The 16309-nt window shown below is 35.0% G+C and overlaps 1 pseudogene; it reads right to left on the minus strand.

The window, feature by feature from the left end:
• Positions 1-1269: 1269 nt before the first annotated feature.
• Positions 1270-6434, minus strand: LOC114751670 (myosin-11-like; annotated as a pseudogene).
• Between the last annotated feature and the right edge of the window lie 9875 nt (positions 6435-16309).

Below are 16309 nucleotides of genomic sequence, written 5' to 3' on the forward strand. Positions count from 1 at the left end.
TATGGCATTTTAGAAAAAACGTGTCACATTTATTATAATTAACTACTTACCTAACTTCCTTAATCTAACCAAATTAGTTAAATGGGTCTTATTAAAGACCGGAGGAGTATATATTTTTACAGCAAGGGAGCATTGATTAATAGCGTGTAGTCATTGGAAAAATTTAAAAAAAAAAAACTGTAGTCTTTGTTAGAAAAACGTATCCCCAGTCTTCATTATCATATTTTTTGTTTCAGAAAATCTTTATCAAAATTAAACAAAAATACTCTGTCGCTTTAGTTGACCATAGCAGTTTAAACTCAAATGTACACACTTCAGACCAAAACACTAATATTTAAAAAAAAAAAAAAGAGGAGAAACTCATGTACAAACTCACTAATCAACCTTATAGGTATAATGGACCAATAAGGTGTTTAGAAACTTTAAAAAAATACTTTTAAATTTTTTTTTATAAACGAGATAAATTTTTAAATATTTATTTTGAATATTATAATAGTTTGGTTTTTATCCAACATCAGATTTTATACAAACTGGCTACTCAAGCAGGATTATTGTGATTATTAGTATTTATCACAATAATTCTCAGCGTAGAGTAGGCGCATAGCCAATATATTCTAGGATCATGGGCCGCTGCAGATCTTGTCTGCTCCACATGTGTAACGCAGTTCGGCTCCGAATTTGAATAATCTAATGAGTAATACAATTCCAAGTTGAAGGTTGCATCCTTCTTTTTTTCAAAAAATAAAATAAAATAAAATTGATCGTTTAGCTCATCAAATTAAATAATATTCTTCCATCATTCTCCACAAAATATTCGCTGTGTTATTTGGCCTCTTTCTTTATTTCATAGGAATTAAAGATCTCCCAAGAAAAATTCATAATTATGGGTAAAATTCTTCAAAGTAGATAGGGTGTCCTTATTATTAATCCGAGAAATGCCCCTGAATGAGATAAGAGACCTCATGGGTTACATATTTTCTAAGACAAGTTAACTTTTGCCCCAATAGATTAGCTCAGTCAGCATACCATGAAAGATGGATCTTTAATTTTTGGATATTTCCCTGATATATCTTAGGAACTAATGGATATAAGGAAACCAACCAAGGAAGCTGGCAAATAATAAGCCGCTGCCAAGGGAGCATTTTCTCCCAAAGTACTGTTAATTATACCAAGGGAAATATTTTTTTTTTACAATAAAAATAATGTATAAATAACAACCCAAAAGGAAAAAAAGAAAAGAAAAGAAAAGAAAATGCACGTCACAAAATATTTCTACCAGAATATGCAACTGAGTGATATTTAACATCACTGATTTGGGGTAAATTTTGTAAAATTGTGCCCAATGGGGCTTCACAAAATACAATTACGCTGCCAGTAGGCAGTATAGATATTAATTTATTCATTTTAATTTGTGATCCTCTACCGCAAGGCGCCTTCCTGCTCAAACTATACACTATACACTGCAGGCTCCAACATATCAGGAACATTTTATTTGACTTTATATGCAATCCGGAGGTTCCGCACTGTCATAACAAGTTTTTGCCTTTCACCTTCTACTTCTGCAAATCTCAGACTCATTTCTGTGTATCTCTCTTGCATCTCCTTTAATTCACTCTCCATTGCTTTGTTCCTTTCCTTTACTGATTCTAATTCCGCTAATATATCACAAACATTGCCCATCCCTTTATCATCATTGGAAGTTGACGAGTTTATATCGCTGCCATGGAGAGGGAAAAAAAAGGACCCATAAGTTGACAGAGTAATAATAGCGTAGATAAGGGAGGAAAAAGGCTCATACATTAAAGAGCAAACAAAATTCTAGTGCTGAACTTACCAATTTTCTTGAGATGGACCCGTAGCACCATTGAGATGCTCCGCTGGATCTCCTGCTCCCACAGTTGAAGGAGCAATGCTTTGATCTTCAGCAACCTGTTGGAAAGGCATCCCATTGTAAATGTATTTCGTATATACAATTCTATAGCATTATATATATAAAGTAACGAAACTAACTTCAAAATCAAATTTGTTGGAAGAAAAATGGAATGAAACTTTAAACAAAGATAAATCACAAGTTGGAGACAAATAGTTGAAATTTTCCTGTTGGCCATCAAGGCATTTGGATGGATCTGATGTGACAACGGCCTAGAGGCATAAATCAGTTCACAAATGGTGACGTTTTGCAATATAGGAAGAGGTATAACCTTTTGCAAACCACTACTCTGATTGAATTCTTCCACTTTGCTCTCCAACTCCTCTATTTTGTCTTGTAGTTCCTTTTCCTTCTGCAAAAAAATAGTTGTAGACGCTTCCAGTGCAGTTTCCTTCGACTTTATCAGGCCCTGTCATAAAATATTCCTTTTGTCATCATCCCATATCAACATTGCCATCAGTATTTCGTTTTATCGTAATAAAATACGAAATGAGTGATAAATAATGGGCAAAGTTACCTCGAGCATTTTTATTCTTTCCCTCAGAGTTGCAATCTCTTTCGAATTCTGAGGGATTGAAGCAGATTTTTTGTTCTTTGCAGTGGCAGAAAATTGCTGGTGTCCATTAGCATCCTTCAACTTCTTTTCAATGTTGGTCACTGCATCTTCCTTCTTTAGTTCACTCTTTAACTGGAAAATTTGCTTTCTTAGTTTTTGTTTCTCTGCCTCATCCTCATGAAGAGAACGTCTCAAGTCACTACATTGATCTCTAACTGCTTCCAACTCTGATTGGAATGACCTGGCCATAGTCTCTGTTTCATCCTTCACAATTCTCATCCTATTTAGATCTTCAAGTGTCTTCTCCACTTCCTTCTTCAGCAAAGCAATTGTACTCACCAGCTCATTTCTTTCATCACTTCCTCTCTGCGCCAGGATCTCTGACTCCTCAACTGATTTCTTCGTAAGTTCCAACTCAATTCTGAGACTTTCTTTCTGCTCTGCTTGCTCAATGTAGTATACAACCTCCCCTTTAAGCCTTTCATTCTCAGTTTTTAAGGTCTGGATCTCCTCGGAGAACTCCCTACAATTTGCTCTTCATGATTTTTCTGTTTTTCAAGAAGCTTGGATTTCTCCTCAATTTCCATCAACATCTGGTGTATCTGAGTGGCCATCGATTCTATTTGATTGGACAGATCATTCAACCTTACCTCATAATCATTTTTAACGGACTGGAGCTCTTCCTTGACTTTATGTAGCATTTCTTCCAAAGGTTTTTCTGTGCACGCAGTTCACTTGCCTCTGCATATGCTCTCATGGTAGCCTTCTCATTTGCATCAAATGTAGAGGCCATTTGCATTGAGAGCCTTTTGAATTCCTCTTGAAGCCTCCCAGCAGCATTAGCATTTTTCAATCTGGTCTTTCTCAAAGCTTCCTCTGCCCGGATGGCTCTTTGCTCCTGCTCGACCTTGTCACGCGTCACAGCTTCTAAGTCAGCTTCAAATCCTTGTGCTTGTTTCTCCAGGTTTTCCTCTAATCTTCTGATATGGTTTTCGAGATCCTTAACTGTTTCCAGAGACTCTGATAATTCCCGTGACTGTACCTTCAGTTCATTTTCGAGGCTCTCAATATGCTCTTCAAGGTCATTCACAGCATCAGGAAGAGAAGAGCTATCGTATTGTTTCAATTGTTCCTGCAGTTCACTCTGCTCCAACTTATATGAAATTTCATGGTTTTCCTGTTTCAATATTTCGTAGTCAAGTGCAAGCTGCTCCATCTGCACCTCCATCTCATCTTTGTCTCTCTTATGCATATCTATTTCACCATACAGCTCCAAAATTTTTTGCTCAAGTAAATGTGAGTCCTTCAAATTGCTTTGCTGCACTTTAACAATCTCCTCCAATACTTTCTGATCTTCATCGTCATCCATTACACATTTGGATAGGCTTCCCTTGAACTCTTGGGAATTTCTGCTCAATTGAAGCGTACTGGAAAGATTGTTAATTTCCATGTTTTTCTGCTCCAACATTTGATCCAGGTCTTGTACAGCAAGAACCAATTCAGCATTTGATTCCTGCGTCTTCGCCAACTGCAATCGAAGATTGGCATTAAGGTCCTTTTCGTAACTCAGCTCCTGTCGAATTTCTTCAACAAGGGTGCGCAGATCACCACCTTCCAATTGTGTTCTGCTCCTCATTTTAGCCTCGTCCATGCGTTTGTGAAGTGACCTGAGGTTGTCACACTCTTCCTTGAGAGCATCTCTTTCCTCTTTCAAGCTGATAACTTCCTTTGAGAGGTCTTGCCCTCTTTTGCTTTCTTTTACAATTTGCTTCCTAAGAGTCTGTAGTTCCAAGTCAGACATATCGAGCTGCCGGGCCAAAGAGGCAAGTTCAGACTTGAGTTTTTCAATCTCCAAATCCGTCGCCTGATGGGATCTTTCCTTATGAAGGGCATCGTGAGAACCGTTGGGTGAATCATCTGTACTCAAACCATGGTCTGAACTAGCTGACCAGTCCCAGTGTGATCTCTCATACATTGACGTTGTTAATGGCGAGGAATTTGGGTTGTGGTGGATATTGTTCGTATTTCTCGGTCCGAGTTGTCGGGGAGTATCAAGTCCAGAGCTTCCATCGGAACTGGACAATGTAAGGTCGGATTCGCTGGATGTCCTGCAATCAGCACTCAGTTCGGCTCTGTGGATCATTGGTTCGGCAGAGACGTCCTGTGAGATAGAGAAAGATGGAATTTAATGGTCTTAAAAATATCCGCACATCGGATATCATTGCGAATTTTTACGTCATTGAAATTTATGCATTGACTAGAACTTAAATGGAAGCGAAGGTAATTTTCCAGCCAAAATGAGAGAAACCTTACTTCCGCAGATTTCATCGTAGTGCTTTTATTTGTGTCTCCATTGCTTAGAAAGTTCCTTAAGCTTCGCTCATTGGATTCAATTTTGACGTCTTCACTTTCTTCCTCCTCTCTGCTAATGTTATTGGACAATAAAGGACACCATCGTCTGAAACTGTTGGATTCAAAGCGAAGTATAGATCTCTAAAAGCAGACATTAAAAAAATAATTCTTATACCTTTGATCCCCATTTTCATGTAGCCTCTGAATTGAGACCTGTTCATTGAGCAACAAATTCAGTTTCACTGGAATTTGCAATTCAAGATTGCAGGGAATTATGTTTTCCATTTCAAGGATTCGTGAGGTTTCAATTAATTTTCAGGCAATGCCATCTCTAAAAAACATAAATTCAGGGAGATGAAAGCTGTTACTGACATGCAAAACGATTCCACAACGAGAATTCTTGATAGGAAGAGAAACAGAGGAGGGCTTCGTGGCTTTAGCAAAATCAGCGAAATTAATAGAAACTTCGCCGATGGAACCAGCTTTTGGTAATCCCTACACGCAGAAATTAGACCACATTCAAACATTCGCAACCACTTGGGGGGGGGGGGGGAGGGGGGAGTAAACTGCTTAAATATTCACAGCTAAAGAGTGAAGAAAGAAATTTCACACCGCTGAAACTATAAAATGATAGATTTTGTCATTGATCTTCCCAGTCCTGGGCTCCTGAATAAATTTGACTGTTTCATAGACAGGATTCTCCCATCTACAAATCCCGTCTCGAACTGCTGCGTTCTCTAGTCTCGTAGTTGGCTTTCCGACGTCCACCGGAATTACAGATATTCCCAATGCCTCTACCCCAGATTGTAGCACCTGAAAATGCAATGCAAAACATCTCAATTCACCATCTAAATTCCCAACTTAATCCGCATTACACGCACCATCGAATGAATCCCACCTGCCGACTCTAATTTTCGAGAAAAATGAAGAAGGTAAAATGATCTTGTTTTCCTTTTTATAACACTGATCATAAAAATTCAGAGAAAAACTGGTGGTAAAACAAGGCTCTGGTATCTTTGCTTTGCAGCTAAACAGAACCCAGACTGAATCACCAGAAGAAGACCGAGCTAAATACTAGTAGTAGTAGTTGCGAGCGATTATGATTAATCTTGAAGAGAACTCAATGTCGGTTCAAACTAAACAGTGGTCAATCCCAACTAACGAGAGACCCCAAAAGCAAAAAAGGAATGAAAGAGATGTAAGTTCAATTAATCTTGAAGCAAAGGCAATGGAAATGAAGATAATTAACCTGAGTAGCATGAAAGTGTAGTTTGAAAACAGCTTTGATCCTGAGCTTCTCGCTCCTCCATCTGGCGGAACGAAACATCCCGCCTCCCTTCACCGCCCCACCGACTCAAGTAAACATGGAGAGAGAGAGACTCAAAAGCGGAGGTTTCAATGCAGCAGACGAAAACAAATCGGTCAAGACATTTGCGCAAAACAGGGAGCAGAACGCAACGGACGAAATCGGGTCAAAATCCAGAGGAGTGAAGAAGAAGAAGCGGAAGCGAGAGGTTGCAGAGTTGCAGTATATAGTAGATCTGAATTGCTTCTTTATTTCTCCGTCATTAGGATTTGTGACTGTAACAGTCCTGAAGAAACACAGGACACATGGTTTCCCATTATATTATAAAATATAAATCAAATTGCGAAGGATGTTTGCATGCGTCGTCCCAAAAAAGGTTTAAAGTGAAGAAGAAGCTTCTATTTGTACTACTTACTCTAAAATTAACCTCATTCAAATGATTAAATAAATAAATGAATAGAGTAATGAAAATTTAACAAGATTTGATCACTTGGAAAGGGAGGGGGGGAAGATGAATTAAAAAAATGAATGCTGCAGAATAGAAAAGAGTTGGTGTTCCAGTTCCAGGTGTTACCAGCTAAGCTGAATGCAGAGGACATAACAGGGAAGAGAAGGGAGCAAGTGGGATTATCAGGTGGAGGGTCATGTGAGTTAATACTAATACATAGAAACAGGGATTAAGAGAGATAAGCAGGTTTAGAGGGAGAATTGATGATTTGGGGGGTGATCATAATTTTAAGGATTAGTCTGAATAATGAAGGGGGCCCACAAAAGGTGTGCGATTTTTGTTTTCATTATATTTTGTGTAATTTTGTGACGTAGTCGTTGGCCCTCCACAAGCGCCGCACATTATCCTTTCCCGCCACACTCACTTGTCTCAGTTTTTACTTTTTATGGAGTTTTTATTGGAGTGAAAATGAAAAATACCAACAAAAAAAAAAAATCTTCAGTAGTATGAATTTCGTCACAGTTTCAGACGCAATAATATGGAATAAGGCGCGCGCATACTCACCGGATTGGGCACACAAAAACAGAATGGAATATTATAGTGTTACCCAGCGAAAATCACGTATTAACCGCATTAAATAAATATATTTCACATTTTTTTAATTACAATTCAGGCACTTATTATATTCTTAAATAGAGTGTTTGAATTTACCATCCTACCCTTAAAAAATGTTGAGAAATTTATTTAGTCTGATTTAAACTACTACCTTCTATTCTAATTATAAAAACTTGTTTATAATTAAAACCACAGCTAGTATAAAGTACAAACGCCCCACGCAGCTTGATGAAAGACTGATTTCTAAGCAGTATAAGGAGGTATTTGATGAGTATAAAAGTTCTTTTCAACATTATTTTTCTACAAATCGAGATAAATTCCTTCATATATTTATTTTGTATATCGTAAAAATGCTTTTAAAACTATAGTTTTGTTTTTACCCAAACAACTCTTAAGATAATGTGACATGATATGAATGTTCACTCTTTAATTAAGCTACAATTAAGATCGGTTGTCCCCCCCCCCCCCAAAAAAAAAAAAAGACCGGTGACTGATTCCAAATAAGGTCACACACGCGCACACAATGGCGGGGCAGGGAATTTTCCTGTGCTTCCTTTTTTTTGTTTAATATTCATCGCTAATTAGAATGCTTCTTCAATATTTTTAAATGATTATTTGGACTTTCTAATTTGTTGGCCTTAATTTCTCAATTTTTTGTATTAAAAAGAAAGGAAGAAAGGGTACTATCAAAATAATGATGAAAATTCTTACCTTAAAACTATTCCATCAACTATTATGGAATGTTTGGACGGAAGCTAAATTACAATTTTAAAAGTATTTTTACGGTATACGAAATAATATGTAGGGAAATTTATCTCGTTTTGCTGAAAAGTAATTTTTAAAAATACTTTTATAAGTTCCCAAACACCCCCTATATATATATTTACTATAAATCAACTGCTATATCTCAAAACTCCTATTTTTAAGGGTAAAGGGAAAAAATAGGGGGAATATTGACCTACATATATATCATCTGTCATTTTCTATCATAAAAATAAAAAATCATATTAAAAGTGTTGTTCCATATTTTTACACCCATCCATTTCTATACGACGTACTAGTATTACAATAACCCCATTACATCTCATTCGTGATTGCTCATTTCAAAAATTCTCAGTCAAAAGCCTTAATTAGTCCTCGTCATCCAAATAGACATGAAGTTATTCAAAACTAAAGAAAGCGATGATCAAATGTAGAGCCGGGAATCAGGGCCGGCCCGGCCCTCCAGGACTGAAATTTTAAAAATACCCCAATTTGCTAAGCCCGGCCCTTAAGCTACAGAGCCAGGGCCGGCCCGCGGGCTTTTGGCCCGTTTAAGGAAAAATACTATTTTTTTTATATTTATCAAATTTTTTTATAAAAATATAAAAATAAACCAATGAAATTATTAATAAAAGACATAAATATGAATAAAATTAAGTCATAAATATAAAATATCATCATATATAAATATTCATCAACATCTAAGAACATCTAAAACATTCATTAACAAGATAACAATATCTAAAAGTTTTATCTATAATGCAATTGTGCAATAAATAAACACTATCATTAATCTTTTGAAACTTCATCATCACTATAATTAATTACTTTTCTTCATAAGTATGCTTTTCTTTCGTAACAAAATATCAAGTTTTTCTTCTTTATAAGAATTTTATTTTTGAATTTTGCAATCTAACTATTATTTTACTTTAATGTGAGAAACATTGTTGTTGAAACTCATGAATTTCTAATTCAAATTATAGAATCACAAGTTATATAAGTATAAAAATATTCTATTATCAAATATATATATAGTTTAAAAATATCAACGCATATAATATAAATCAAATCATTATTAAAGTTTAAATTAACCGATTTTTTAAAAATTTAATTGGATAAATTATTGTCTAAAACTAAATTTAATTTTAAAATGATAATAATAACTAAATATTTGAAATATTATTAACAATGTAAAAAATTAATAACATTAATATTATATAAAAAATTTAAAAAATAAAAAATTATAAAAGGGCTTAAAAGGGCCGGCCCGCGGCCCTCCAGGGCCGGCCCTTTTAAGCCCTCGGCCCTCCAGGGCTTGTTTCTCATTTTAAGAGAAAAATATCAAGCCAGGCCCTTGTAATTTCAGGGCCTAAACGGGCCGGCCTGATGGGCTCGGCCCGTTTTCCCCGGCTCTAATCAAATGAACGGAAAAGTTAAATTATTATTCAGTCACTGAAATCTCCGAAGTATTCGTTTCAAAGGAAACAAAAAAAAAAAGCTCCCCCATCCTTAGTCACATGGCAGGATTAAAAAAGTATTTAAGATAGTTATATGTAATTAATACATAGAAAATTTGCAATACTTTTTTAGAAAAACCAATGCTGCTTAATAATTAAAATTCAATGCATAGAGATAAAATACCCTATAGATAAATAATTAAGAGTATTACGGGGAAGAAATTACTAACTCCTATCCTTAATATGAGAGCTAATTTAACATTCAGTTTTATCTTAAATATAAGATTTTAATATATTTTATCTCTCATATTTATCTATTTTTTTAAGATAGTTATTCTAATAATTACAAATTAAAAGTTTCATCAAATAGTAATTCTAACTAACACATATAATTAGTAAAAGTATTTAAAGAAAAATAATACTTATTTATTAGGGAAAATCCCAGAAAAAGCCCTTGGAATATACTAAATCCCAAATTGGGTCTTTAAATTTCGAAAATGACAGAATGGGTCATTGACCCAATCTATCATTCGTGAAATTCAGGCGAATTGACATTTTTGCCTCTGAGCAAAAGTGAGTAGTTATTCTCTAAACAAATCTAGATAACGCTTACACTGTTCTAGTGATTACAAGATTCGTTGTAATTAATAATAAGGTACCTGACAATAATAAGATACCTGACTATAAAAAAATGAGTAGTTATTCTCTACACAAATCTAGGTAATGCTTACATTGTTCTAGTGATTACAGAATTAGTTGTAGTTAATAACAAGACACCTGATTATGAAAAGGTGAGTAGTTATTCGCTACACGAATTTAGGTAACATCTAAACTCTTATAGTGATTCCTTGAACCATTGTAGTGAATAAATAAATGAGGGCAAAATTGTCAATTCGCCTGAATTTCACAAATGACAGATTGGGTCAATGACCCATCCTGTCATTTTCGAAATTTAAGGACTCAATCTGACATTTCCCATATTCTAAGGACCTTTTTTAGGATTTTCCCTATTTATTACGAATAAGTAATTTAACTAATTTTCTTAAGATATTAAAATTAGTCAATTAGTTTTTATATTAAAAATTGAAGGTAGTATTAAAATAAGAAATAAGAGGGAATTAGACCTTGTGTATTAACACGAGGGAGTAGCGTGCTATATATGGATATCGTGTAGCTTACATAATTGGTCTGGTCTCTCTTGCTTCTTCCCCGGCAAGACAAGGGAAAAATATGGAGGTCAAACCACATCAGACAACTTAAATTGTAAGTTACAAGGATAATATCGTACTTAAGATTCCCCGACCATTACTTAATTTCATCAAAGATAATTTAAAACTCGTGTTTAAATTCAATGTGAACATCTGGCCAAAAAAAAAAAAATCAATATGAACATGTAGCCTACGAACCTGATCGATACTGAGCTATAGCCAAGTTAGGTGATTACATATAGAGAGAATAAAATGTCAGTCCCCTTCTTCTTCACCCTGTCACTTGATCTTTAAATAATCGAACAATATGTTAGTATTAGAGGGGGGAAAAAAATACTGCTACTGGTATTGCTTATTTCAGAGATCAAGGAAAGAAATAGGAAATATATTTAATTATTTATAGTCAAGTTGATCCGAGAACAGAGTCAACTGTAATTTAATTAATGGCGAGCATTCATGGCGGTGTGTGTGATGAGTTCAATAAAAATGAATTAACTCATCCCAAGGTCGTAGTACTACTTTGGTATTTGTTAGGTAGGTGAATATAATGCATATTTTGTGATGCAGGATAGTTGGTGGCAGTCCCCAGATATTTAAATCTTATCTACTACCCCCTAACTTATTCCCATTTTTAAATATGCAACAACTCGTTCTCCCTTTATTTATAATTAGCATATGTATTATAGTATTCATTCCCCCTAACTAAAACAATAAGGTAACAAATAAATTATAAATTAAAGCTACACCAATAGGTGAGAGAATAAATTGAACCTTTGAGAATGAGTTTTCTTTTGCCAAGATAATCTGTGCTTACAAGAAATATGAGCTTTTGTTATTGTTATTTTTAATTAGTTTTAGCGACAACTGAACTGCCACGGTTTTTTATTTTTATTTTTATTTTACTCAATATTAATGCATGGAGTTGGCAAAAAAAAAGTAGATTACGTAGTAAGATGAAAAACTCATTTTGAATAGAGATTTTGGCGGCAGGGCAGGGGTTTACCGCATCTCCTTTTGATAAAAGAAACTTGACCAATGTTTATCAATGCACATATATGCAAAAAGGAAAAAAGGAAATATACATTTCACGATAAAATAACGAATTTTTGATTATATCTTTGTATTAGTTCTGGCAAACTATATAAAAATCCTGTATGGCTAGTTTTAGGTGAGTTATGTGAAACCCTGAATAATTGAGTGAGTCATAAATGAGTTCATTGTAAAACCTGCCAGAGTTGTATTTGATTGAGGGTGTGTTTGGGTGACACCCCAAATACCCACCCAAAATCAAAATCATGGTTTTGAAAAAAACAAATTTTTTTTTGCTTTTGGAGTAAAAAGGGAGAGTGTGAGAGCCTATAGGATATGTATCTTGTTATTTTTTTTATAAACATATTTAATCTTATATTTTATAAATATATATACATATTAATTAATTATTAATTATATTATCTTATGTATTATTAATTATGTTGGTAAAAAATATATTATTAACAATTTTATTCCTTCAAATTAAAATATATCATAAAATCTATTTTTTTTGTAATTATCATATTAACTTATGTCTTTTTTTTTAATAATTTGTATATATAAAAAGTGCTTCTGATAATAACTATCCAAACACTTTCACTTCTCAGAATCACTTTTTTACAAAATATATTCTTCACAGAATCTATTCTTTCCAGAATATATTCTCCAAAAGTTATTCTTCAAACCATAGTTTGGTTTCATCCAAACACACCCTGAATGTAGTTGGCAAAATCTTATAAAAACCCCAAAGGAATTGAACATAGGCCTGGGACCCAAAACAGGATAATTCAACTTCATCTATTCCTCTGTTCTTACCTATTTACTTTCGGTCATCTATATTTACACAAACACAGTGTCAATTACAAATACTCGTAAAGCTTATTTAACTAATTTGATTAAATTAGAAAAGTTAGATAAATTAGTTAATTATAAAAAAAATCATATATTTTTTCTAAAACAATATAATCATTTTTCTTAATATTCTTCTTTCTTCTCTTACTTGATTATGATTGAGAGAGTATCAATATGGATAATTTAGAAAAAAACTAATAAATATGAGAAATAGGTTTTACATTTAAAACCAAAATTGACTCAACAACTAAATCTTATATTAAGGATCAAAGAAGTATATGAATTTGCTTGACTTGTAAGCTGATAATTGGGATGGCAAGAGGTATACATGTTAACCACAGAGAGTTCAATCACTTTACCATTTTGGTCCCGTTCCAATGCGTGCGCCTGCAGGCACTACTTGCTAGCTACCATGCCTCTATCATCACCATCTCCGTCACTACTCTACTCTCATACACGTATTTTCTATTTGGTAATACTGATGCTCTGTCACAATCCATTCCTAAATCTCACCTCCCAACCTAATTCTTCTCTTCTCCTTATTATCCCCCTTTCCCCTCCTTATTTAGCTCACTTTCCATTTTCACCCCTACCTTTTTCTTTGTTTTGTCACATTGTGTTTGTTTGTGCCTTTTCATATTTCATTGGAACCACAACAAATTCAACAACCTCTCTTCATTGTCTCTTTCGCAGTTCTGCCAAATACACTTCCTTCTCTATGCACCTTTGTTTGGACCAGCTTTGTCTTGTACACAAGCTTCACTGTAGCTCAGTACCATATGGAACTTGTTACATTCCATCGACAGATACAGAATCTATGATTAGTTTGACTCCTTTGGCATCAATCTCAAACTGTACAATTCAGTTGTCTTGTTTATATACGGAATATCAGACCATAATACCTTTTCTGTTTTTGATGTGCATAACTTAGAAACAGGGTCATATGTTGTCCAGCAATTAGTTTCCTTGTCATATGTGAAGTTGAATATTTGCGTGCTGATTCGTCAAAAGTTTGAATTAGGTACCTAATTGTATAATTCACAAGTTTGAATGAGCAGATTCAAAAGAAGAGATCGAAGTGACAACACTTGTATGTTGTCTGCATGTTAAGCCATACCACTAACCGACCATCATGAGAAGGTAAGGATTGTGATTAAGAACAATTAATTGATTGATTAATAGTTAAAACACCATTAATGAATAGTACAGAAGCATATATATGTAGGTCTATCTTATCTTAAGCAACACAAAAGTTGGAACCATAAAGATGTTGACGCCACGAGGTGATGATGATCTTAATTTTGCAGAGCGTCATTTGATTGTAGTTGGTCCCCTTCCAACACTTTCAACGAGAGGGACCCTCAATTCACTTTCTTCATTATGATTTCCTCTTTTGGACTTTACCATATCAGATTTCATTCGCTTATTCCTTCATTTACACTAATAAGCACTTGGCTCCATCAAATTACAACTCAAAATTCCTTTTCTGGTTCATTATTACTCCATGATCTTCCCAAAGGATGATTTTATGGTTCCACCTAACGTAGGAACTTATTGGACATGTGAACTAATGTTGATAAATACTTATAGCCCGTAATTTTATCTCACTAAAATATCCTGTTCCTCAAGTGGCCGGGTGTATATTATATCACAGATTGATGCTTTTTGCCCCCTTTCTTTCCCTCTCTGCTTTACAGCTCACAGGTCATCATGGGCATATTTACTCACATTCAGACTCTTTTCTGCTTTTACATCAACAATACGAAGAAGGATACGACCCATATTAAAGTAAATTCTCTGGAACAGGTGGCATCAAATTCTCGTACAGGTGGATGTCTGATTTTATCCGATGCTAAAATCTGGTCAGACAGCTAGAAAACCTTGACCATGTTTTGATCCTTTCCTTGCGCAGTAAAAAACGTTAACAGATTCCAAGGTTGGATCTTCCTAACCCCAAGTTAATTATCAACAACATGCAATTATTTTAATACTCACCCAATTATTAAAGGGTGTATTTTGCTACCTTTATCTATCCAAATTTGTACAGGGAAAGAAATGGAACACCTGGCAGTATAGAAGAAACTGACAAAACATCAATGAACACACACACACACATTTGATGTGGTCCTGGAAAGTAGGTAGCAACACTCTGATTCTTTCATTTACTATTGTTATTACTCACGTGAAGTTGGGTTTGTTATAGTTAAGATCATTCACTTTATCGCTTTCAGTAACGTGAGTGACTTGTGTATAAACAGTGAGATTGAGATGTGAAAGGCTCTGGTGTCTTTACTGAGTCATGATGCAGAATTTAGGAGAGCTCATTCACGGAATAAAATGGAAGTTATGGCTTTTAATCATAAGTCCAAAACTTTAATATCTTTTCAGTTGGAGAAAGAGAGGAGCCAACATTAGAGTAAGTGACCAAGTGGGAGATCCATGAACTTGTCTTAGACATGAGACACAAACACAAGAAGGTGCTCACGTGAAGGTGGTCGACCCCATCCAATTTTCTATCACGCTACTGTGTAATTGGGGGTCCCTCGACTTTTTTCAAATTTCAATTGTGACATTAATTGCTTCAAGCTCCATACTTCATGACTTCGAAAAGAGAGTTTAGAAAAGAAAAGAAGGATGCAAAGAAATTTTCAACTCCTGTGCCAGAAAACGAAAGCAAAGAAAAGAAAAGAAAGCAGGAAAAAATCAAAAGAGGGAGAGGGAGAGAGAGAAATAAAGGTTCACGTGCCAGACGGCCAAAGCACTAAAGAGATGAAGATGTACAGGTCACCTCATGTGACGAAAGAAACCTAGGTCTCTGTTATCTGTGTATCCCAAAATGGGCATGAATAAAGAGGATGGTCCACTAAGTGGCGCAGGGTAAAGAATTGATGAATTTCCCTGCAGAATGAGACATTGAAGAGTGAACACGAAGATATATCACAAGCAATGATTGATTGGTTCAGATATAATTGCGAAAAAAGTGTTATGGCAGATCAGTGATTTCAGACCAGAATAAAGGACCATTCCTAATCCTATGGTTCAAGAAACACTCATGTAATTATGAGACAGTAAAGCTGATACTCCATGATGCTTTGATTAATGATAATCCAACCGAAGAAGAACAGAATTGATGTTGATCATTCTAGGAAGGAAGTACGGAGGTGAGAATTCATTTGAAGGCCCTATTCTTGGAGCCCAAACAAAACAACATAGCAAGGAGTGACAAATTTGTACTGGACTCCGACCAAGGGCCCATCACCTGCTTTATAAGCCGCACATGTTCTTCATTGTTGGGTTTGGTGAAAACAAAATCTTGCTTCATCGTACTTTCTCGAAGGAATCAATGTTCGTAAGGCTGGAAGCCTATAACTATTTGACTTCTAAAGGTTTTATCGCCGACATTAAGACCAAACCAAGCTAGCTTTGGACCCATCCTAATGCTCTGTTTCGTAAAATTATGATTTCCATCCGGAGTAATGCCGAAGGAGGACCTGAAATAAAACAAACGAATGTAGCTCCTTTGTTGCAACTTTCATTTCGAGCCATTCCAAGTTCCCATTCAGTCCTATGAATGTGACTGCGATTGCTTATGTATTATGCACAAAATCTCAAAAAAACTTAATATAGTCTTATTTGACAATTTTTATTTCCGTCATTATGTCCTGCTCTGATCTTAAGATATAGTAAAAGATTAAATAAAAATGAGGATCGATCAATATCAGTTTCATATGAAAATAAAAGACTCATAGCTGACTATCACAGCTAAGTTGCTCTGTTTCAAAGGTTCATAGCTG

The sequence above is a fragment of the Neltuma alba genome, unplaced genomic scaffold, assembly GCF_004799145.2.
Source record: "Neltuma alba isolate B1F8T4 unplaced genomic scaffold, ASM479914v2 tig00007003_pilon, whole genome shotgun sequence".
NCBI classification, from domain to species: domain Eukaryota; kingdom Viridiplantae; phylum Streptophyta; class Magnoliopsida; order Fabales; family Fabaceae; genus Neltuma; species Neltuma alba.